Here is an 18348-nt window from a genome sequence, read left to right as displayed (position 1 = left end):
TACCTGTTCCCACCTGAGTATACACACTAACACAATAAATAGCTAATTGGTGTCAAATGCTTGTTTAAGAACCACAAAACTTGGGTATTTCTCCATTCATTCCCGCACGGGTATTGAGACAAAATAAGTGTTAACACATTGTCAAATAACTTACGTGTTTACCTGTCCCCCGAAAGAAAAATACTTAGCAGTGACAAGTCTGACATGAAGATATTCTCTAACGTGCAGCCTGAAAGGACCTCAGTAAATTGTACCATGGTCGCCTCGCTCGCTAGTGGTGACAATCCTAAACTAATTCAATTAGCTTTCTTCAACATCTTTATTTGCATTGTACGGGCTCTAATCATCCAGAAGCTATAGGGCCTACTGTATGTTTCGTTACCTGTCAAGCCATACCGTCCTGCCAACTGCTGCAAAGACAAACCCTTGAACCAAATACCGAGTCCCTCACCCGTTTCTATGTCCATAACTGTTGGTAACCTTGACAGTAACCTTGACCTCGACGGTTAAAGGCTGTCGTCAGTGCAGTGCCCCAGATGAGAAATAGTTGTCTGTCTTGTGTGCTCTTGGGATTAACTCTTTGCAGAGCTATGATTTCCATCGAAGACACGTTTTTTAGTGCACGTCATCATGATCCCACTCTCCCCGACAGCTGAGTATGACGTACTTTATCCCCCTAACTAACAGATATCCATGGAAATTATCATTTTTTCCGCAAACAACTTAGCCTACCAAGCTGAATTTCGTGGATCTGCGATTCGTTCGCCACAAATCCCGTGAAACCACTTCCAAAGTGACAAATCAAGTGAACACAACTCTACCGATAAACTCTCAGAAAACTTCAATGAGATTTTCAAAAATGAGCTCGCCCCTATAAACAGACTTTTCTACCAAATACTTCGAGAGTCATCGACCGTGCCACACGCATTCACTAACGCACATGGGAACACGCACGTAAAGTGTATTCTGAAATATTTATGACTGTTTTCGACAGATTTAGACCTCATAAATGCTTACGGTTCCTTCTGTGAATTTCAAAATTAGAATAGTTTTCAATTTCAAGAAGAGTTCACTCAGGTATAGCGTGGCTGGTCACCGTGGATGAGGGGGCGTGACCGTTGGAGACGACCACGTTGTTATGCAATGTATCTGTGGGGCATTCATCCTACAGTGTATCTGACCAGTGAGCAGATTTCCACAGACAATACATGTTAAATTGTCCAAAAAATGATCCCGGTCCACAGATAACGCGAGAGAGACAGGCCTACAACCAGCCTCTAGGCCAGTGATTGCGGTATCTTTTAATTAGTCGTTTCAGAATTGGATGACAAAACCGCAATTTGAGACGGCTTTAGCCCGCAACAGGGCGATTTCTCTGCCCGTCAGCTACTCACAGTCCAGACCGAATATTTGGAATGGAATTTGGAACAACACCAAGAATCGAAGATTGATGCCATAACTAAATTAACTAGTTCAAGCTCAGTAATTAAGATTTCAATCACAAGCTTACTTTTCGTTTGTATCAAGGAAATTTAGGCACGCTATCCACTAATACATGCGGTACAACTGCACACACATTAACATTGAAGGTTGATAAAACACGTACTATCCAAAGGCCGTTTTATAAAAAAAACGATGGATCATTGAGAGTTTTATTACTCGTTGGGTGAAGAAGAACAGTATATTAAAAGGTTTATCATTCAGTTAGGGCACAGTCCATCCTGCTAAATTGGCGCATATTGTGAAAGCCAAAAATACCAATCCCATTCAGTGCCATAGAAAAACGGTGGCGTTTCTGGGAATGAGACTTCGCCACTGACTTACACTCTAGAGATGAATGCTATTCAAACTACGCCAAAAAATAACAAAACAAATAACAGCAAACTTAAAACGAAGGCCGTCTCAACGGCCAATTAAACACTAATTAGATGAAGAATGGTGACTTTGTTGTTCAAAAAAGTCAAAAGAACTTTCTAATTGATCTCTTTGACTGTAACGTCGTAGTATTTTCAAGCATAGTTATCAACAAATACGACAAAACCGTCACAGTTGCCATGAGTGGCCCTTTATGTTCATCGACAGAAATTCCCAGTAAATATTCAGTAAATGGTTGGCTGAATAGCCATTCTTCAAGATGACGCCCTCATTCTAACTATAAATGCCCGACTGTAAATATTTCCCCCCGAGTAGAGATTATAAAAGACCCATTAAATTTTATGAATCAGAGGAGGCAAAATATCAACGTAACTAAATTCTTATACATGTTCTATTTGTAAGAATTGTCACGTTCTTGTCAGAATCAGCAAAATCTGACGATGCGTGGGGGAACAGAAATATGTGTAACAAGTGTTTGTGCTCATTTTTATGGCAGAGGTATACATTTGCTACAGCCTACACATGCAGAAGTCAGGATGCCTGAGATGTAATTTGAGGATGTTGCGAGTTGCCATGACAACATTCGGCACATGATTGGTGGTTACCTTCCTCTTCGTCTTTCCCCATTCTCTCTCTATCCTCTGTTTCTGTCTGTCTATCTGTCTGTCTGCCTGTCTCTCTTTGTCTCTGCGTTCTGTCTGTCTGTCTGTCTGTCTGTCTCTCTCTCTCTCTCTCTCTCTCTGTCTCTCTCTCTGTCTCTCTCTCTCTTTCTCTCTCTCATATGCCACTGCCTATTTAATATGTACCTTATGGATCTCTCCATTGCCATTCCTTTACTATTCTTTGATGCCAGGCGATGTTCGCTGCTTCCAAGTTGTCAGGAATGACCACAGACTAAACAGACATAATTAAATATTTGGGCTTTTTTTGCACGTGCTTTTTATTACGCCTCCGTTTGCATTTCTTGTTTTCCTTTCATAATTGTCGAAGGCATTGGACCGACTATTTCAAACATTGGTCATTGTGGTGACGCATACCGTAGAGCGGGAAACGCGATCGTAACCAAACCATGTTTAGGCTTGCAACAGTCGAGCTGTTTGTTGGGCGTCTCGTCTTGCGAGCGGTTGTTGATGGACAGACTGACACCATTCTTCTTGTTTGAGGTCTCTCTATAAAATTCACTTCAGGGCACATTTTAGCGATTGTTGTTTTATGGCCTGGCATAATATTCACTGTTCACCCTCGCAACCGAAGCACCTTGTGCGAGATGGCTAGCACTGACTAACTGACTGTATGTGTTCATGCGCTTCATGTCATCAGGAATATTAAAACCATTTGACGCTGACGACATCTGGACCCCTTTTGGGTGACATCAACTCATGTAAACTTGACCGACATTTGGATTCACCCACAGGGTACCTGTCCACGTACAAGAGGATTTAAAACAATAAACTCTTGATACATTTTGAGCCAGTTTCTTGAGGAACATGTGAAAGTGATCTGTTGGCATGAGAACGTACTATGACCCCCTCCCCCGGGACATTGTGGCTTTGCTCTGGCCGGCGCCGAAATGGCGGGAAACCTACCGTGACGAGTGCACAGGAAACCTAAAAAACACACACCTGAAATGACTTGCACTTTCTCTCTAACACATCTTCGCAGAATACAGAGGCATCTTTGAAGAAGTTTGCGTCTTTCACCCCCTCGTGGTATGATGCCGCCAAGCACAAAATCAAGCCGCACTGAGTTAAGCTACAGAAACCAAGTGAACCATACAGTCTAGCTGGCTTTCATCGGGTATATATCATCTCACTTGCGCTATCCATCCCCCGCCATGTCCTCCAAGGGTTTTAAGTGGATTCACAGGTTTAGATTCAGTTTGTGCAGCTGCCGAAATGTTTTGCAAATATCAGAGTGAGGTTATGTACAATCTTAACCACATCTTGCAGCAACGCCGACACGGTGAGTTGAAACATGTAAGCTGTGCTTTTTAACAAATATGCGAGTCAATAAACCAACAGTCAATCAGTATAATACCGTATATGTGTGTATGCGGGATGTTTGAGGTGTGCATATTGTATGGATGTCTGCATTCCTATTCCAGGGGTGTAAATATATCTCAATACGTGAAATAAATATATCTACCTATACCTACTACCTACCTACCTACCTATACCTATCTACCTACCTACCTATGTACCTATCTATCTATCTGTCTGCCTGTCCATCTCTGTCTATCTCTGTCTTCATTTTGTTGATTCGTGTAACCCCAGGCTAGCGTTTGCTACGTGTTCATCCTATTCATATTTCTTCTGAACTCTCTCGATCTATGAAATCTATATACCTGTCTGTCTGTCTGTCTGTCTATCTCTACTAATATCTGCCTGTCTGTATACCTGTAGGTTTGTGTGTGCTCCACGTCTAATGTTTCATACTACTTTGACGAGACAAACCGTCACAGATAGCAGGGCAGTGTAATATCCAGGGGGTTGGATGGATCACTGGAGTTATTGCACTCCATGAGTGTAAACAATCCTCGAGATATCGGCACACTGTGACAACTGCAACGCGGTCCAACTTATATAGGCGGACGAACTGTTTGGGCAATGAAAGCTTTCAAACTTTAAAAATCTTCGCATTGAATTTTTCTTTCATTACACCTATAAAGCCACTCGGAAAACCTTCCTGTACATCGTCTCTCAACATTATCAGTAATATTTAACAACTCACCAGAACGCAATAGTAGACAGTTATCGGGAAGTCACATGAAGTCCGAACAGCATTCCTGTGGCGTTAAGCCGGAGTGCTTTCTGTGGATACGGTTGGCTGGACTGATGACGGCGGGCGAGGGCCACCTCCTGCCTCCCATGACCCTCTTTTTTACTTAAAAAACATAAGTGGGAAGTGGTTGTGTTTGCAAAAGCGAGCGAAACCAGTTTTTCCTTTATTCGCGTTGAAAACTCATCCTGTTCGAGTACTTTGGCAAATACCACTTGAACCGAAAGGCCCCGTGAGTCGACTCAAATAGCGCATGAGTGTGTTGAGGGGGAGCTAGACAATGGATAGTGCAAGATGTGTCGATTTCGTAGTCGGAGGGAAAACACGCGATTCAAAGTGCGCCTTCGCGCGCATTTCGCGACCCGCGGGCAGTGATTGCACGCACCATGCTGTCAATAAACGCGGCCAAAATACGCCGTTTCGGAAGTCAGCTGGGGACATTGCATAGCCTGTGTTCAGTTGACAAGGCGGACCGTGTGTAGCCGTGTGTAGTGTGGTCGGAGTAAACACATTAGCAGTAACACGGAATTCCGCGGCATTCAGGCTATTGAAAAAGGGTAATCTTTGTTTCAACATCACACAGTGCAGAACGGCATACACAGCAGTTGTGCACGCAACTGTTGTGCTGAAAAAGTTGTTGATCAAAATACACAAACGCAGAGGGTCGAACAATGTCTGTGAAACGTTGAATGACAAGTCTTCCTTACAACACGCATGCCGGCACATCGCTCAATATGCAACACTGCGTCCAATGCGGTACGATTTCTTCAGACAGGCACAACTACATTTGACATTAAGGTAGCCGGGGGTCAAACTACAGATTCCTTTTTTCAGTCATTCTATAAAATCAATATTCAACAATTCGAGAGCAGCACCTCTACACAGCGATGCACAGAGAGAGAGGCGATTTGAAATACCGAAATGGTAAACTTCCAAAAAAAAAAATTCAAAGTAACTTCAACTACATAAAAATGCAATTATCTTTCTATTTGCGAAACTTTCAGCCGTCCCCGTGTTACATAGAGAGAGCTGACCAATCGTTTTAGCCAGTCCCTTCGCTTGAAATGATGGACAACTAACATGACATAAAAAGAAACACACGATGACTGACCAGTGTCTCAATGACGTATATTTAAAATCTGTCCCCGAATACCCTTAGATTCTGTTATTTTTATAAATGGACGGCACACTCCACGGCTCTTTTTTCGAGTGCTCGCAAACAACTCACCTCGTTTGTCGGCGTGTCCTCACACAGGCCTGTGAACGGTTACTCAACGAAAGCCAATGAAGAGCTACTCAGCTGGTCGACAAGACACTTGATTGTAATCCCACCAGATTTTGACAGACCGATAAAGGAAGTGATTGACGCCACCTGGAGGCAGATGCAGGTTTCCCCGTCTTTGGACCAATAGCAAGTCAGCAAGAAAACATCCGACAGTGGCTATTATCCTATGATTAACTCCGTATAGATGAACTTAGTCACATACTTTGAAATCGAAAAGGAGAGGCTCACATTATAAATTTCGCTCAAAACCCGAAAAGATTCCAAGATTTCTGCGATTTGGTGGTAAGGGACAATAGGCAAAATGTCAGTAAATCATTGGCTCCACGACATTTTCAAGTTGTGGCAGACTTGGAAATTAGTTAAAATGAAATAGAAAGTGTACCACTTCGTAAAATGTCAATGTTATATTTGGTGCGGTACTTTTGAGGCTTTATGGTGGACAATCACTTGAAATACCGTCTAAATGCGCTAGTCATTTATCCCCCTGTGATATCTGGTATGTATGCACCTTGTAAACGCGCACCTTGTTTGCCTCCTGTGGGAAAATACAATCGCGACACGTGGGTCGGTATTTTCTGCGCTGGTTACGTGTCGGCAGGCATGGCAGTTGGCCGAAGAATTGTTTGAAAATCTGGGTGGTTGTAGACATTAGGTGTTGACCAGATTTCAATTGATGTATTGGCGGATAATGCTGGCATTACGTCAGCTCCCCGAAACAAAACAAATCAATCTACAAAAAATGTCTGGAACGTTGCAGATTGTTACCTGTCTTGTCGATACTATGAACTTTTGGCATGCCGTGTATTTCATTCACTTCATATAGTTGCAACCTATTTTTTTTTGTTGCTATTCACAAACACGACCAGAAGGGTCAAATGTTTGGTAAAGGTGTATTTCGAGAGGAAAAGTAGCCCTTTGTTTAAATGTCAGGGCAATCATAAATATACTCTTCTAGGGCTATGTTTATGCTGATAGGGTCTTGCGTTTTACCGTTTTGTGAAACCACCGCGACGAATTCAATAGCTGTTATACGTCATCAAGTCGGTTGACGATGGCGAGATGTCGGGACAGAGAGCCGTCTGGTATTGTCACGTGATTCTATGGTTTCACACTTTTGCACGTGAGCAAGTTTTGTGTAGATGACTTGTTCAAACCGTTTGTGCGAACAAAGATACCCATGACATTACTTTAAAGGAATACTGTCACTGATTTTCGGGGGCTTTTGCAGTGAAATATCTCGACAAAAGACTCAATAAGCACTAAGGACTGAATAAGTCATGCTTGATTTGAGCGTTTAATGAAACCTTTAACCATGTCATCTGCGAAGGTTTGTTGTGGGTGAGAGTCCATGTATTTCTGGTAGATACCAGAAAAAAATCATCATTTCTTTTATCTATTCCACGCAGGTTTGACGGTATGTGTGCTTAACCATATTTACGGTTCTGCCAAATACAACTGGCATCTCAAACAATCAACGCACGGGTATTGGTGCCAAACCACGGTGACTTCGCTCCTATAGGGATGACGCAATCAAACAGTCTGTACCAGAACGAAATTGCGTGATTGTAACATTGCCATCGAATAAACCGAGTGGCTCTCAAACCGTTGTTGAAAAAGTAAGATAAGTCGAAGTGATTAAAGTCTGCAATTGCGTTATACTCATCAGAGATGTAGTCTTCGAAATAACTTCACGTTGTCTTTAAGGGCAGATGAAGAACAGACGGAGTACTAAGGGGGGGCGCATTGAAAGTTGCTGTTCAGTGTCTTGAAAGGTTAACTTTTGATAACATTTTCGTTAATTTTGTTCCAGATAAACACATACCATTTATTCTCCTCCTCCCTGAAGTATATTAATATAGGAAGTGTCGACCATGCAATCACGGTATGCAATCACGGTTCATTGTACTTTTTGACGTATGGATTCTAATCCCAACTAAAACTCAGCTGTCAACGGTAACATTTGATATTTACCTACACACCGTATTGGCAAGTCGAGAACTGAGCATTTAGATACGAATTTTGGAGTACATCTACTTACAGAACAAAAATAATGGCAAATGCATAAGACGGTTGAGATTATGAAGATGAAAGAAGCTGTTGAATTACCATTACACAACATAATCATGAACCCGACCCTCCAATGGACCCTTCAGACAATAACATCATATAACTCCTTCCGAACCAGTCACTGCAGTCACGGGTTACTCTACCCCACACCGTGCTGTGCAGTCCACAGTTCCCATATGCCTGCCCAAATATCTCCTCCTCTGCATTAAGCTTCTTTAATACTAAGACACTGTTACGCAGAAATTTCGCTTCCTCATAACATTCTAAAAAAAAATTCCGCTCCCGTTCGACCAAACCCTTTGAAGTCATCCGTCATGCGTTTGTTTGTCTAAAATTTCAGCATATGCTCTCTCGACATACCAGAGATATTGATTGTATTCATCGATAAGCTTCACCCACTTCCGGTTAGAAGTTTTAAAATATTTTCACGTTTTTCTGGCGATACGCAACAGCCAGGGATTGACCTTTTCCTACTGTATTGTGCAGTTTGACTGATGAACTTTGACCCGTTCCCTTGTTAATTCCATGACAAAGTGATGCATGTAGTACCTGTCATAACACGGAATAGGGAGGCGGCAACCTACAAGACTTCATAATCCCAGTTCCCATAGGAACCAGTGAACAACATAGTTATAGGATGAGTATTTTGTTGTTGAATAACCTTGACGACCTTTGATTAGCAGTGTTGCGACCGATCCTGAAATTTCAAGAATTTCCAGGTTTTTTCTTGTGAGTAGTTAATGGATATCAGTATTGGGAGAAACAACTAAATGCATGATAATTAATAACAATAATTACATTAATTCATAATGAGTAGAGTGAAATTTCATAGTCATTATGTTACTTAGACACGACGAACTAGCACTCTCTGTGAGAAAACCCCATTTAGATTTGACGTTTCAAGTTCATTCTTTTGGTGTACCTGAAAAACACACGGCCCATCATATAGATTAGTGCTCATCTTAGGGTGCCTTGCGGTATGAATAAATACAAACATACCCCCTAGGATAGTGTTGCCTTATAGCGTAGCTCACCTTAGCATGGGCCCACTGTTCTTCAGTCCAGCTGTTCTTTCTGAAAAAAAAAGTAAAACAAAATCTGTCTACCGCTTCTGCAAGAATAACACGACATCTTAATCTGTTGATGATGTACAAGGAGACACTAATGGTATGTATCAACAGAAGTGGACGGAATTTCACAACTCCGAAGCGACACTTTGGCCACGGTACCAATATCACCCGTCTGTTTGTTCGCTTGACCTTCTCGAGTTGAGAGTCCGGTCTCAAAATTGAGTAAAATGTACATGCATGCACGCATGCGCAAATTGGCTTAAAGGGACAACAGCTGTAACTTTGACAATTTTTTCTTCGTTATTCTTGTTCCAGAATGCAAGTTTCTGTTGTTGTTCATCTGAAATGATAAAATCACTTGTTACTGTCATACTGTAAATATTGATGCCAGAGAGAGAGAGAGAGAGAGAGAGAGAGAGAGAGAGAGAGAGAGAGAGAGAGAGCAGATGGCAGATTCAAGGGTCGGACGGCTTGAGTCACGAAAAATAATAAATATCCGCGGTTAGGCTCCAATACGTATATGATAATTCTATTAACTATCAAATATTGCTTTCAATTCTTGAATGATGGTTTTGTTGATGGTGATATTTGACAAAGTTTCATTTTTAAGTCGTCAATTATCAAAGCTCTCCCCGCTTTTATTGAATCATAGACAGTCTTCCTCCTCTATATTGTCTACGACTGAATCACGACTGAATCACGATTGAATCTACAGGTGTCATCGAGACGGGTAACCTAAGCCTGTCCGTAAACTACCGTACAATTTGCACGGTGACTGCATACCCGGATGTGCCCATGCAAATCCACTGATCCATATCAAATGTACATCGAAGGAAGAAATAAATTACAACCATCAGCTAAAGTAATAAGAGTTATGACTTCCACACTACAGAGATGGTATTGTCAGTTATTCATACCTTTCATCCACTGGTCTTGATTTTATACTTGTCCTTTTTCATTTCGTTTAAAAACCACAATACATCCCCTGTGTGTCCGATGAAATCATGCGCTTTCTACCTTGTATGATCATCTGCAGAGAAATATGAATGTACTACGTTATTTTTGGTTGTGATTCATATCCCATTTTGTCAGCACTAGATGATTTGTATGTGGCACCTTCAACCATTGCCAACCTGTTCGGATTTTCGAGATAAGGGTAGTGAGCTGAAAAAATATTTTCACACGTAAATGCGCGATATGGCCCAACGTTATGAAGAGTGGAAGGATACCTGATATCAACTAAAAAAACCCTTGTGGTGGTAACTGGACCTCCCCAACAAGTTTTGACCACTTTGTCGGTTTTTCTCTTATCTTTTCGGGGCGAGAATGCATCGACTTTTTGCCTATGTAACGAGGAAAATCCCATCCTACACGGAGTAAAGGAGAGTCGAATGTTGCTATCTACGATCTCAGTAATTAAAACGGTGTCTCTCGTGATTTTCGTATCTCACGTCTGATATATAGTTGATCTTGCAATTTTTGCTACTAACTTCATTCCAACCAGGTGTTCAATGTCAGGATGTCTTTCACAGGATGACACTGGAAGTCATTGTTGCTCTTGTATCTCAAAATATAGTTGCTTTATCGATTATATCCTGCTCAGTAGGGATTCATTTTCAAGATATCTTTTGTGCAAGAGTTCATGTGTGCGACACCAGTTGCATAGTACCGTGTTCCTGGTATAGTTATTCAGGTTGAACTAAGAGTAGGAAGACATAGTTAAACTTTAACAACTCTGTAGCGACCCCAGTCCCTGTCGGCGTACATCGTATTTTTATATACAGGAGACAGCAATATCTACCTGACCATGTGAACGGCAAGTCAACGACCTGTTTGCTTTGAATGTAACAGGCACTGCGGAAATGGGATTCTTTTGCAGTCCCCCGACCATGTATTGTGGAACAGCCTTTTTGGGGGCCAAACAATGAGAATGAAACAAAATTAGACTTTGTAAAAACATCATTTAGATGGCTTACAAACGGTGTCCACATTGCGATGGTTCTAATAGGACATTAGCGAAACAGTGCTAGCCCCTAGGTTATACTTTACAGATTCACTTAAAATGTTTTCACTCAACTGTTATATGTATTTTTAACTTACGCCACCGGGGCGTTGGCGAAACGCTATCTATCGGGTCTGTGTGTTCCATATGTTACCAATAATCGTATTGTAAGCTTATTTCTAAGAAACCTTTTATGATTTTCAGAGGAGAAACGCTGCATAGAAGTATACCTTCTTAATTTTTCAATCTTTCAGGACATAAAAACTTGGGTAAAGTTTGGGACTTTTCCAATGTTAAGATAGGGGCCATTGGTGTTGGAAGCTGTTATATGTATTTTTAACTTACGCCACCGGGGCGTTGGCGAAACGCTATCTATCGGGTCTGTGTGTTCCATATGTTACCAATAATCGTATTGTAAGCTTATTTCTAAGAAACCTTTTATGATTTCCAGAGGAGAAACGCTGCATAGAAGTATACCTTCTTAATTTTTCAATCTTTCAGGACATAAAAACTTGGGTAAAGTTTGGGACTTTTCCAATGTTAAGATAGGGGCCATTGGTGTTGGAAGGACATGACAACCGGACTAAACTATAAATGAAGGTTATGAAGAAGGAAGAGTGGAATAGGAAATGAGAAAGTAATAATTCTGTACAAAACAAGAGAAGTGTTATGTTTGTAAGTCTCTTTCCCCAGCGTTCTTTATTTCCCCAGTGTTCTTTATGGACCAGTCGGGATGATAAACGTGGGGCAATCTTTTTCCGCGTTGGAAGATAGGGCACACCGTTCTGAACTGGCTAAACTTGGTAACTTTTCTACTGGATACAACACTGTTTTTTTAAAAAAAACCCAAAAAACAAGAAGGCTGCAAAAAATTAGTAATGGTTATCAGGTAGATTTCTTTCAATTTTTGACCACCCTCAAACTCGAAGATCTAGCAGTCGATTACCTGTGGATAAGTCAGATATCTGTTTACAATATTCATTCAGGTATTCCTTCACAATCTGAAAATCTAAGCCCATATCATAAACCCGAATGGATACAATCAAGATGGCGTATGCTGGTGACACGATCCAACGTTTAATTACTTGAAAATACCTGAGAATGATAATTTATATTCTATTTCTTACGGTGGCCCCTACACGCCGCGGAACTCTATAACTTTTGAATATAAACTCTTATTTTTCTTGACAATATCTTTAATATTTGTAAGAGATTTTATTTCTCCACCGCAAACTTTTAATTTTGTACGGGCAACATTATCTTAACATTATCTTAACTTTAACTTCTCAAAGTAGTTTTAGTTTTAACAATAAAGAAAATATGTTTCTCAAAAGTATTTTTTATTTTGTAAAACAAACGTAAATTTTTTCAAGATAACAGACTCCCCTACACGTCATGGAAATTTATTACTTTTGAACATAAACTCATATTTCTTGGCAATATATTTAATATTTGTAAGAAATTTTATTTCTCCACAGCAAACTTTATTTCTGAACGGGGGAACTTTATTTTTTTGGTAAACTTTTTTAAAAACTTTTAACAAAAACACTTTAACTTTTAAAAAATAACTTTAACTTTGAACAAAATATTTGTTTCTCAAAAACGTTTTTTATTTCAAAAAGAAGTAAAAATTGTTCACAGCAAGAGTTTAAGATTTTTGCTAAGCGCGAACTGAGTTACTTAAATGACATAACCTTATGTTTTTAGAGCAGAAAACTTAATTCTTAAAGAAACGTTTTATTTTTCAAGAGTAAAATTAATTTCTTTATGGAAAAAAGATTTTCTCAGAGCAGCAAATTGAAATATAGTGAATTTTTTTTTCTCAGTGGAGAGAAGTTATTTTCTGAAGACAACAAAACTATTTCATTCAAGATATATTTTCTACACATGAGTGTGGTTTAAGAATTTGGTAAAACTGAACTTAGAAAGAACGAAAAAGGGATGAAAAAGTCAAACTTACTTTTCTTCAGAGCGAAATTTATTTCTGAGAGGAGAAATATTTTATGTGAGGGCGCAATTACCTATAATGCATGCAACTCTTTCTAGCGAGAGTAAACATATTTTGGGGAAGAGTAAAACATTTTTCCGACGAGCAAAACTATTTTAACGGCGGCGGAAGTTAAAGTATCCCACCATGCAACACCTAAGTTTGATGACCCAGAGTCTCCGAGTTGGTAGCCGGTATCAGACAGTTCGTGTTCGTGTCGGCTAAATGGACGATCTGCTCTCCGAGACAACCATGACTGACTTCATCGGCGATACGGGCACGCCAGCCCGGCCCTACCCTGCCTGCGTACGATGCTGTGTGTTTGGGCCGTATAACGCCGGGAACTCACAACATCGTACACAGGGCTACGGGCACGCAAACGGGTCAGTTGCCACTTGTCTGAGTCCCCGAAGAACGGTTTTATGTTTGATTGATTCGTCCTGTCGGCAGACGGTGTGCGACGGGACCGCATTGGGGTTCTTCATTAGCTCTGCATGGCATAGGTCTGTGTGTTCCCGGCGTTATACGCCGGGAACACACAGACCTGTACGCAGGGCTATGCATGGCAGGGTGATTAGGCTACGGAAGAGAACGTCGGAACGTAGCATAAACTACACTCATAGAAACTACCAAGAAAACATCACGCCTTTTGTCTGCAGTCAGGACGAATCACTCAAACACAAAACCATTCTTTGGGGACTCAGACAAGTGGCAACTGTTGAAATGACTCGTTAATGTGCCCGTGCCCATAGCCTTGCGTACGATGCTGTGTGTTCCCGGCGTTATACGGCCCCAACACACAGCATCGTACGCAGGCAGGGTAAGGCCGGGCGCGGGCTAGCTAACTGCAGTACAGTACGGCAAACCGTCCGACCCAAGTAAAACCTCGAGGTACTGAACTGCAGCTAGATCCGGGCTAGTGTGCCTGTATCGGAGATGAAGTCAGTCATGATTGTCTCGGAGACTCTGGGTCATCAAACTTGGGTGTTGCATGATGGGATACTTTAACTTCCGCCGCCGTTAAAATAAAGTTTTGCTCGTCGAAAAAATGTTTTACTCTTCCCCAAAATATGTTTACTCTCGCTAGAAAGAGTTTGCTATGCATTATAGGTAATTGCGCCCTCACATGAAATATTTCTCCTCTCAGAAATAAATTTCGCTCTGAAGAAAAGTTAGTTTGACTTCATCCTTCCTTTTTCGTTCTTTCTAAGTTCAGTTTTACCAAATTCTTAAACCACACTCATATGTAGAAAATATATCTTGAATGAATTAGTTTTGTTGTCTTCAGAAGATAATTTCTCGCCATTGAGAAAAAAGTTTTATTCTCTGCATTTCAATTTGCTGCTCTGAGAAAATCTTTTTTCCATAAAGAAATTAATTTTACTCTTGGAAAAATAAAACTTTTCTTTAAGAATTTAAGTTTTCTGCTCTTAAGACATAAGGTTATGTCATTTAAGTAACTCAGTTCGCGCTTAGCAAAAATCTTCAACTCTTGCTGTGAACAATTTTTGCTTCTTTTCGAATAAAAAACGCTTTTGAGTAATAAATATTTTGTTCAAAGTTAAAGTTAAAGTTAAATTTAAAAGTTAAAGTTTTTTTTGTTTAAAGTTTTTAAAAACAGTTTACCCCAAAAATAAAGTTTCTCCGTTCAGAAATAAACATTTGCTGTGGAGAAATAAAATTTCTTACAAATATTAAATATATTGTTAAGAAATATGAGTTTATGTTCAAAAGTAATAAATTTCCATGACGTGTAGGGGAGTTTGTTATCTTGAAAAATTTTTACTTTTGTTTTACAAAATAAAAAATACTTTTGAGAAACATATTTTCTTTATTGTTAAAACTAAAACTACTTTCGAGAAGTTAAGTTAAGATAATGTTAAGATAAAGTTGCCCATACAAAATTAAAAGTTTGCGGTGGAGAAATAAAATCTCTTACAAATATTAAAGATATTGTCAAGAAAAATAAGAGTTTATATTCAAAAGTAATAGAGTTCCGTGGCGTGTAGGGGCCACCGTAATTTCTCGCCTTCGTGCTTCAATCGAGTCACTTTTAATATGAAAATAAAATTGCTTTCGAGACAGGATTTTGCAATTTGAAATACTTAGGATGGGAGACAAGTGCGTCATTTTCTGTAAGTTTATTTTCACCCCAGAACACAAGAACGATGTACGTGCCAATCTAAGTTTTCGTAAATTCCTGACAGAAAGCTTCAATATCGCCAAATTATGCAAGCAAAGCGATTTATAGCTGATCTGCTCGTCATATAATTTTTACTACCATACTTACTCGGGACTCTAATTGCCTATGTTTCATTTCAGCACTTTTTGACACAAGTATGTGATCGATTTTGTGTCCTTGCGACTTATTATGTTGCATCAACGAGCCGTAGGTCCGCTGTTAAACGAAAGTACCCGCCCTGTCTCAGCCGAAAGTATTACGTTGAACGATTGAAGGCAGTTAAGTAGGCCGAGTGATTAAGCTACAGCTCTGATGTCATACCCTTTGGCGGCACATCGTCGTAAATCGGAGCTTCTTCAATTCTCTTTCACTTGAAGGACGCTATACATCACGCTTCGAACCCCAAGTGGGTTAATGCTAACTGTCTGACAATTTACAGTGATTAAGTTAACCCAGTCTTTGCGTGGGGTCGATGTCCTCACACAGGGCAGACGATTATGTTTAGTCTATCATCCGCTGTCTTTTCCATGAACCCCACCCATGGACTCGACTAATCCACTCATGGTAGAAGCTTATGAAAACAACAATTAAAATGCTTAATTGTCTGTCCGTCGGGTCGATTAAGTGTTTAATAAGGGCGTACTATTTGAGCAATTGGCGAAAATAATGATTGGTTTCCAAGCAACAAGTCGGGCAGTAATAATTGCCGATGGTTTGGTCCTAAAGAAATATCTATTCTCAAAGGAAATGTTCATCTTCCGGCCCTGTAACCTATTTTCCTTTCCTTTCACGGAATAAAATGGAACCAGATAAGATCTACCACTCCTTGGAATCACCCCATGCGTGGAAGAGTCAACCATGTAACGCATGATTTGTTCTGCAGTCTCCCACGATTGACAGTCTCCGATTTGTTCAGGGAGGTCTCGAACTGAGGGTACTAGTAATTTGAAATGGGACTGGCCTGGGAACGTCATTTTTGTGATGCATTTCTTGACAAGACTCTCTGCAAATTTCAGGCGTTCTATTTCTTGTGAAGGTTTCCACGCCTTGCTGTAGAGACTTTTTTGGTTTGTATCCAAAACAAACATCTCACCAAGTCTACTTACAGTCAAAGTTCAAATGAAACAACATAAACGTGACGACAGGGGCTATAAATTTTGTGATCCACGTCTTTCGTTTGATGCAGTGCATCATGCCATAGAGTTTTTCAAAGAGTGCAAGGACGTAGTCGTGTGAGGACTTGCCCGTCGAGATGAACCACAGTCACCTGTGGTCTATTCCGCTCTGCGTCTATGTGCCCCATCTTCTTCTCTTGCATTATGTACACACGTCTATGGGGCACATAGACGCAGAGCGAAATAGAACACTGGTGACTGTGGATGAACTTTAATACGCGGGTACACGTTGCAAAAGCCGAAACTAAGTGATTAAGATTTACACACAGTGATGTTCGCAACGAACGACAGGCTTAGAATTACAATTGTTTTGATTTGAATACAGTTCATCCAAGTACATAATCAAGTACATAATTTTTGTTTTTAGAACAGCATTGGTTTACCACTCATAGAAGGTTTACATACGGGTAATAGGATGGCTAACCTTCGAAGCGTTCACCAGATTTGTTTTCGCCCACAACGCACTAGAATATGGTTTGAAGTCCAATAAAAGTATTTTCGTTGTAAAGCTCAGCACTTTAAAAATTGTGTTTTTTTTAAACATTTGTCGAAAATCGCTTCATAAAGTGTCGATACGTGTGACAGTAATGAATGAAAGCGGTTTCATGTCAATTATTTGCTAATTTGCGTATCCAGAGTCCGTTGAATACATCAAATTTGATTAAACAGTATGGACATTGTTCTTAACATAAAATTATTACAGTTACAAGTCAAATAGTTGATTACATGTATACGCATATTTATCTATTTCTGTTTAATTTGGCTTCATCTCTAGAATGGTCGCACCAAATTTGAATTGTGCTAGTGATGTTGATCATTACAAGATTGCCAAACATGGCAATTAGTCACTCATGATGGCTGCACATGTAAATTGCCAAATTGTTGACAAACTGTCTGAGAAAAAACAAACAAACAAAAAACCGCCAAAAAAAAACAAACTCAATTTACAGACAACGGCAACATTTACCGAAACACGGGAACAGTTACAATTTACATCTGGTTGAGTTGGTGAAGTGGTCTAGTCCTCTGTTCGGTACTTCGAGCTTCACTCCTGAAGCAATAGTCTACTGTTTATCGCTCAAACTTATGGGTTAACGAACGTCCGATTACGCGAAGAAGACTCCTCAAACATTCAAACAAATTTCAGAATGATTGATGGAGCGGAAGGTAAGCTTTATTATTTTTTAGCTTCTGCTGCCTACTTTAAGCAAGAGGCTGCAAACACATCGGACTGTGCATGTACATATGCAGTCAAGAATATTTATAAAGAGCGCCCCCATGTGACAAATGTACCGGTAAACAATACGAAGTTGTTCCTCGTTTGAGGTGTGGCAACCCTAACCTTACAAAGTATGTTTTTATTACTCTTGTCAAGTCTTTATAAATGATACTCAACAACTGTTATTCATGATTGCAAAAACACTCTCCCGAGTATCAGTTTAATATAGAGCAATGTGTAACTTTAATACATCTGTATCTTATCATGTGTAATTTTGAAATATGCTGATGTTTCACTTTCTGTCATTCTACTTACTGGCTACTATGCCCAGCCATTCAAAAAGATGGTTGTTGTTTATATTCAACAAATTCCCATATATCAGCAACATACTTGTCTTAAAGTAATGCAAATGACAATGCGAATACTTGTGTTCACTTAACACTGTAGCATTTGAATGTGATAGCTGACAGAAAAAAAATAAATCTGAAAAACAGTCGAAAATGCCACAATTTCACCGTTACAGAACAACACAATGGAAAGCTACCTTCATTCAAAATAGAAACCTCGTCACAGATGCATATATACATGATACATGTCAACATGTTAGTATGCATGTGTGCATGTCTTGTCTGAGTGCAGATGCTTTATCAAGTGTCATTACTTGTGTATTGGTAATTTGTGTAAGACAGAATACCAAAATCAGTAATA

General features: G+C 40.0%; 1 protein-coding gene across 3 annotated transcripts in view; it reads right to left on the bottom strand.

The window, feature by feature from the left end:
* LOC139121785 (ADAMTS-like protein 1) overlaps positions 1–6743 on the bottom strand; it is a 116893-nt gene extending 110150 nt beyond the window's left edge. Inside the window, exons 1-2 of one of the 3 annotated variants that reach the window (XM_070686937.1) lie at positions 6462–6743; positions 5882–6139 (exon numbers count right to left, since the gene is read on the bottom strand). The gene's annotated coding sequence lies outside the window, so the exon portion shown is untranslated. Of the gene's footprint in view, positions 1–4605; positions 4627–5881; positions 6206–6461 lie in introns of those variants that run through there. The other 2 variants (XM_070686936.1, XM_070686942.1) reach the window with 2 other exon arrangements.
* Between the last annotated feature and the right edge of the window lie 11605 nt (positions 6744–18348).

This window comes from Ptychodera flava, chromosome 21, assembly GCF_041260155.1.
Source record: "Ptychodera flava strain L36383 chromosome 21, AS_Pfla_20210202, whole genome shotgun sequence".
NCBI lineage: Eukaryota > Metazoa > Hemichordata > Enteropneusta > Ptychoderidae > Ptychodera > Ptychodera flava.
This window is presented reverse-complemented; position numbering and strand designations above follow the sequence as displayed.